Consider the following 7,125-nt stretch of genomic DNA (forward strand, 5'->3'; position numbering starts at 1 on the left):
GTTTGATTGAGATGGAGCCACTGACGGTGGATGATGTGCTCTGGCAGCTGGAGGGTGTCGAGAAATGACTTTTCCACCTTGAGGAAGGAGCTAGACCGGTAAGCTTAATATCTGAATTTGCTTTCCTCCATGAAACAGTTGTTTTGTACATACATGCATGCATGATTGATAGCGGCTCAACTGTTTGTAAAAAAAAGTAACTGAAGCTCATGGTGGTGTACCGTGTATGTGTGTGTGCATATGGTGTAGTGCATGGGAGGTTAACCAACGTGTGCAGGTGGAAAGAGGGGGGATTCAGATTCAGCTATGTCTGCAAGGAGATATGAATCGGACGGTAAAGAATCAAAACACTGCTTCGCCGGCTGACTGCACGTCTCATGACGGGCGCCGAGCAGAGACGCAGTTCGCAATGCCTACTCACCTCGAGGTTCATCTATTCAAAGTCCTGGTGCTGCCTCTTCATGATACAATGCCCACCTGATCGCTGTCGGTTGCGCCAAGGTCCTACGCCAAAGAGATTGTTCCTGTCATGCTCGACAAGATGATGAAGTCCAGCCATTACCGTACCAAGGCCATGTTGGTCATTCTCTGGGCGATATAGCAAAAGTAGAGGGGCAACAACCAAATATGTTGTGACCCATAGATTGTGTAACAACGTCCGAGACGGGTTGATGAGGCTGCCTCCTAAGAAGACGCAGATCGGAGAACGCTAAGAGTGGCCTCGCTGGTTAGTGGTTACGGTTCCAAGATGACACATATCACGTTGTTCTAACCAGAATGAATGTCTTGTAGGCTCGAAAAGGGGATTTTAATTCCTTATATTCATGTGTTCTTATGTTTTTTTTAGTAAGATCTAATAGAGAAACAAAATATTACGGTAGTGAGTTTTTGCAAAAGCAAATGTTAATTGTTATCCCAAAAAATATATGTTCGATAGTATATGACAGATCGTTGCAATTGCTAAGAAGAGATGAAAAACGAATTTCTTCGGTTGGAAGTTTAATATTTGGCCATATCTTTGTGTAGCTTTGATGTGCTTGTAGAGGATAACATAATGTGGTATTGAGATCCACATGGTGAATATAGCCACTACTATCTCTTTTAGTGTTCCAAATTCCTACTTCAGGGTGGAGGTATGTGTACCGACATGGCTTACATTTGAATACATGCACTTTGCTTTTGAGTTCTCAATTAGTTGCTCATCTTTGGTAGATTGTGTGTGTTGTGTGCAAGAAAGTCGTTTGGAGATTTGACTTGCATACTTTCATAGAGCTGCTTCTTGAAGAAATTGTCCTAATACATGCAGGAATAAGTAGTCGAACTGATGAGAGAAAGGGAGGGATAGAGAGAGAGAATAACAAGAAAAAAAACTCAATCACAATTGATGTTGAATCATAAGAACATATATGTCCCCGCGCAAACCACCAGGCCACTTGGTCGCAGGTGCTACATAAGATGCGAGATTTCTTTTATAGCATCTTGAACACGGCTGGGCTGGCTGTTGGGCCCATCGCGGATACGTTCCGTTAATTACTCATTTTTCTTTTTTTAATTATAATATTATTACATTTTTGTCCAATTTTTAACATTTCCGTTAATTTAAATATTTAATAAGAATTAAGTGGACTTTTTTTAGAAGATACTATTACATGCACGGCCCAAATTTTATGTGTCCTCGCTAGGACCACAAGCATGCACAATTATTGTGTAACCTCATTATATTATTCAAATACACAACTATTGCAAAAATTATATGCCCAACACACAGTTTTTTTACTTACTCGTATATTTACTAGCAAAAGAGCCCGTGCGTTGCAACGGGACAAAAAGAATAATTCTGTCCATTTTCCTAGCTCAATAATGTGAATTAAAAGAATGGCTTTTTTACTAACGCACAAAAATGTTGAATAATGTATGAAAATGCATGGAATCAACATTAGTACAAGCATTTGATTTTATGAAAAAAGGGGGGAAAGGTATTTGTTTACCTCCAACCGGTAGGGCTGTCAACAAAGCTCGCACTCAATGAACTGTTTCGTGCTCGATTAACTATATGCTCAAGTTTGGCCACTTTGACTGGTTGATATGTCAAATATGGAACATGTAATTTCCAATAGATCATGATGTATTGTGCTCTAAATTTGTACTATTGTTTCATCATTGGTCGCTTATTTGTGATTGGTAAAACCACTACGATAGCCTATAGCTTAAGGACATCTGCAATGCTAGACTCTTGTGTAGGCACTTAAGAGTAAAAAGTTAAACATCAAAAAATTAAGAAAAAAGTAAGCGCCTTCTCATTCAATGCTAGGCGCTTATCAGCAGCTCTAAATACGTAGGCCCGGCTACCCGTTTCTTTACTCGCGTGCCCAGGAAAAGAGAAAGCGCTCAATGCATCTATTGGTACCGGGCACACTGGGAACAACTAACGCAACTTCCGGTCTATCGGGAAATAAATCCTGGCGTCCATCAATTGCAGATGCCCTAAGAGAACATGCAATTTGTCTATATCCGGCATCAAGTCCCACAAATAAATGCCCGTGCGTTGCTATGGTTAATAATGCATCAAATATACAAAAAATTGATGAATTGAATTGAACCGACCGAATTCAGTTGATGCGGACACAGACTAAATTGAAAATAATAGGGCATGACAAAGCTCTTGAAGATGCCGGAGCTGACGAAAACATGATATAGACACTTTTAAAAGATGTAGGTAGGGAAAGTTAATTACTAAGTACATCATATCAAATCACATAAACATTTGGTTTTCACCATCTTCTCCAATTTTGGATCATTATTTCCCTTATTTGCAAAGATAAAACATTCTACAAATTATATTGTGCATAGTACAGGATCCAAAACAGTGAAAATTAAATAATTGTGAACAAACCTGAATAATGAATTACCTCGTTGTAACCAAACAGCTCCTAGGTCGTTAATTCATTGCAGCAACCGTACTTATTAAACAATTCGTGCACTTCGGTGAAGCTTTGCTTTGTATTTTTGTATGTTCTCTAGCTTGCTCTGTATTCAACAAAAGGAGGTCTGATTTTCCTCCTGAGCTCGTCCCTGCTGTTGCTACTTGTCGCTGCTAGCCCCGCTATGCTACTCTGTTCCTGCAGAGTTTTCAGAAGAATCACATCGGTAATCAGCCAACTGAAAGTCGTCGACGCAGGGCAGCGGCAAAAGCAAACGGCAGCAGGGAGGTCACCTGAAGTCGGAGTTCTTTGGCGATGAATATGGAGTCCCTGGTGACGTGACCTTGCCAGCCAAACAATGCTGGCGGAGGTGACGGAGGCATAGTAGGAGAACTAGTGGCCGTCGAAGATACGATTGGTGCCTTGTACAGAGCTGACGGCGTCAAGGATGACTACTCCCGCCGGGATGCCCATTTGTGCCTTACGGCGTCGAGGATGACTACTACGACGGTGGTGAGCGAGAAAGTGACGGGGGTGAGCGAGAAGGTGTAGAGGGCACCGCCGGTGAGGCTCGTGTGGACGGCGCTGCCGGCCTCAGCCCCAGTCTTGGGGTCGATCCCCTCCTCCTTCCCTCGTGCGCCGCACCAGAAGGGGAGTGCCGCGTCCTCGTCGCGGGAGCAACCATGGCGCCGCCCCGGAGAACCCCTAAGCTGCTCTCCTGGATCCTGATGCCACCGTCGTTTTGGGCGTCGAGCCCGTGCGCCGCCGCCGCCCTTTGCGGATGTCACTCGGTCGGATCGAGCGAGAGCCGAACTTTTGGGGTACCTTTAACCTCGACCCGCAACGATTTGTATGCTCCCCTGCCTCCATGGATCCCCTCCTCTCTCTGCCTGAGCCGATATTTATGGGAGAGGTTAGGGAAGGCGGCATGGGATTCGTGTTCGACTCCAAAAGAGGGTCTGTATCGTGAGAGGGATGGACAAATTAACTGCGCTAGCGAGGTAGAGGTTCGAGGGAGCAGGCCCAACACCTAGGGACGACAACCAGGCCCATGGGGACAGCAGCCAGGGGGACGGACGAAAAAACTCATAGCGATCGAGGTGGGACGGGTGGGCGACGGTGAACCTGACAAAATTTAGTACCACCTCGCATATGTTTTAAAATCAAACTGAAAGCGTAAATTTACAGGAAGAAAGCGTATTGTGACGGTGAACCCGGAGACCCAATCCGTGCTTTATTATTAGGGAGAGATTATATTTTTGTAAACACACTATTATTAAAAAGTTGATAACATATATTAAAAAATGTTATCATAATAAATTTAGAAATGAAATAAATAACTCATCATGTATTAAGAAAATGTTCAACATAAATTACAAAAATGTTCATCGTATATTAGAAAATTGTTCAACATAAATACAAAAATGTACACCGTATATTAAGAAAAATGTGTGAACATATATGTTTGTTTGTGTTTCCCTATTTACAAAAAGTTCATCGTATATTAAAAAGATGTGTATATTAAAATTTTCTTATTAAATGTTATACGATACTGAAAAAGGTTATATGATATTAAAAAACGTCATCACATCATATAATTAAAATAATGTTCATTGCATCATATATTACAAAAGTGTATCATATTTTAATATACAATGATCTTATTGAAATATAAGATGAACATTTAAATATACGATGACCTTTTTCCGTACTATAAAAATGTTCATCCAACACATACATTATACACAATGTGTGTAACTTTTTCTATATATGATACGCACACTGCGTACGGCCCGAAGAATACCCATCTGAGAAAAGGCAAAAGAGACACGCAAAAAAAACAGGAATAAAAACAAGTACAGGAAAAAAAAACGAAATGGTCCAAACTAGAAAAGCGTGCACTTCAAGAGGAGATGTGCTGTGGCCCAATGGCAGCGACGTTGCGCTGCGAACCCGCCATCGCTAGTTCGAAACTTCGAATCCTGGCATTGCCCTGGGCGCGCCTGTAGTTTTTTTTTTAAAAAAAATCCTGGCAGGGCCCTTTTTACCAAACCAGGGATGGATGCGTAATTAAATAAGAGGTAAGGGTCTTTTTTGGAAAAGAACATGCCACATCAGCACCTGAGAGGCGGGCCCTAACGGTCAGATACACCGTCAATACGCGGTTTAGACTATTTTATAACAGGCAGTCCCAAACATGATACTGACATGTAAAAATTATGAAGAATGGTATCAATCCGCCACCACCGCCTCAAATGTTGTACTATCGTGTAATTTACTCCGAGCGACGCGCCCCTGCCAAGCTGTCACGTCCGCGCCGCGAGCAACAAGGGAGGAGGGCCAGAAGACCCCGCCGCCGCCGCCGCCGCCGACCGGGCTTCACCCGGCGGCGGCGAGGAGGAGAGGAGGTGAGGAAGAGGGCTGGTGCGGCGGCGGCTAGGGTTCGCCTTGCCGCCCGTGGGAGCGGCTTGGGCGAGACAAGGGTCCAAAAAACAGTCCGTCGTGTCTTTGCTTTGTACCGTCACGTCTCCAGCTGCCTACATACGTGCGCACGCTGGACGCCTACACTGTTCCATTAACTTCCGTTGCAACGTACGTACGTACGTACGGCCTTTCAACGTCAGAGAACTTATATATGCTGTTCGTCCAGCGGGCGGCGCACGCATGGGGCACGGCGCGGACACGTACGTGGATACCCTATGATACACTGCCTGTTTCCGACACGGCAGTAATTGGATCGATCTCGCCCGATCGCATGTGAATACTAAACTACACATGATGTGAGTCTGAGTTGTTGCTGTTCGTCCTGTGCCACGGCATGCAAGTTTTTTTTTTTTTTTTTGAAATTTACGGCATGCAAGTTTTAATGTGTATATGATCCATTCAAGTGCCTTGTATACGTACGTACAGTACCTAGCATTTACAAGAGCACTGGCAGAAATCATGCGTGGGTAAATCTCAGGAACTTGGCATTGCTTCTTGTGCTACTCCTAGATTCTTGCGTACGTTGCTCGCATCAATGCCTAGATAACTGGGCCGAGTTGGATGGATCTGAAGATCTAGAGTTTTTTTTCGCGTGTGACCGCTGGCACATGCATGCATGCATGCATGGCACCCACAAGCAGAAACATCGTACAACAACTGGGGCGTTCTTTACTTGCTCGGCATCAACAACCTCTCGATCGATCCATCCATCGTGCATTGCATTGTTAAACATGGATCGATCGTCTTTGTTATTCAGGGTTATATGGGTAGTGAGCTCACGGCTGACGCATTTGGCATGGCAAACACAGTTGCCGCCAGCATAAACTAGCCATGGTGGATTGGTGGTGGTAACCTTTGATACTAGCACGCTAATACTAAAGCATCCTTGATTTGCCTCACTGATTATCTCAGGAAAGGACCACACATAAACAACCGAAGCTTCATTTTGTTGCACTCATTGATCAGAGCGTCAACGCAACCATCTGATCGCCGCCTTATCGACCAACATGTATCTAAACATATACAGCTTGGAGCTGTTCCAAATATTTTACAGGAAATGCAGTGATGCATGCACCTGATCCATCCAAGAAACAAGAGTTATTATTAACCTGCCTGCAGCTAGCAGTGCAGGCCGGTACGTACAGGAAGATACTCCTGCAGTGGCTGGTAGTACACTGCTGGAGGCTATGGCTGATGTTACACTACCATGGCCATGGCCGGCCGAGCCGTCCCGTCCCGTAGTGGAACAACAGCGGAGAGGCCGGCGATGTCGTCGTTGTCGCCCCCGCCGTTACAGTAGGAATGTTCGGAGATGCTGCCACAGTTGCTCGCTGTAAGTTGGAGCGATGTTGGAGTTGGTCTCCACTGTGACTCACATCTCAGTCAGAGACCAGCCGATCGAGCTGCTACTGCTCGTGAGACGCGACGTTTCTCGGGTGAGCTACTGTTCGGGACTGTGTCGGCGGGAACAGCAAAGCTCAAGGAGGTAAGGTGAGGCTATTCTCGACGGGTACGTTCTCTGCAAGTGCCACAACTCGCTTACCATCCGTTTTTTTTCTTGGACGATGCTACACAGCGCCCACGCGCTAGGCGGGCGGATCTGGCGGCCGGTAACTAAGGAAAGTTCCTCCCTGTCGGATCCCCACCATGTGCAAAAAAGGAAAGTAACCCACTCCCATGCCCATGTCTCCAGAAGAAAAAGATAAAAGAAACAACCTCC

The 7,125-nt window shown here is 44.8% G+C and overlaps 1 long non-coding RNA gene across 1 annotated transcript; it reads right to left on the reverse strand.

Moving 5' to 3' along the window:
• Positions 1 to 2,527: 2,527 nt before the first annotated feature.
• LOC119352197 lies at positions 2,528 to 3,482 on the reverse strand. Its single transcript, XR_005170133.1, has 2 exons — positions 3,215 to 3,482; positions 2,528 to 3,119 (listed from the first exon to the last, which is right to left on the reverse strand). It is a non-coding gene; the product is annotated as an uncharacterized LOC119352197 (long non-coding RNA).
• Positions 3,483 to 7,125: the final 3,643 nt, after the last annotated feature.

Source organism: Triticum dicoccoides, chromosome 2A, assembly GCF_002162155.2.
Source record: "Triticum dicoccoides isolate Atlit2015 ecotype Zavitan chromosome 2A, WEW_v2.0, whole genome shotgun sequence".
Taxonomy (NCBI): Eukaryota; Viridiplantae; Streptophyta; class Magnoliopsida; order Poales; family Poaceae; genus Triticum; species Triticum dicoccoides.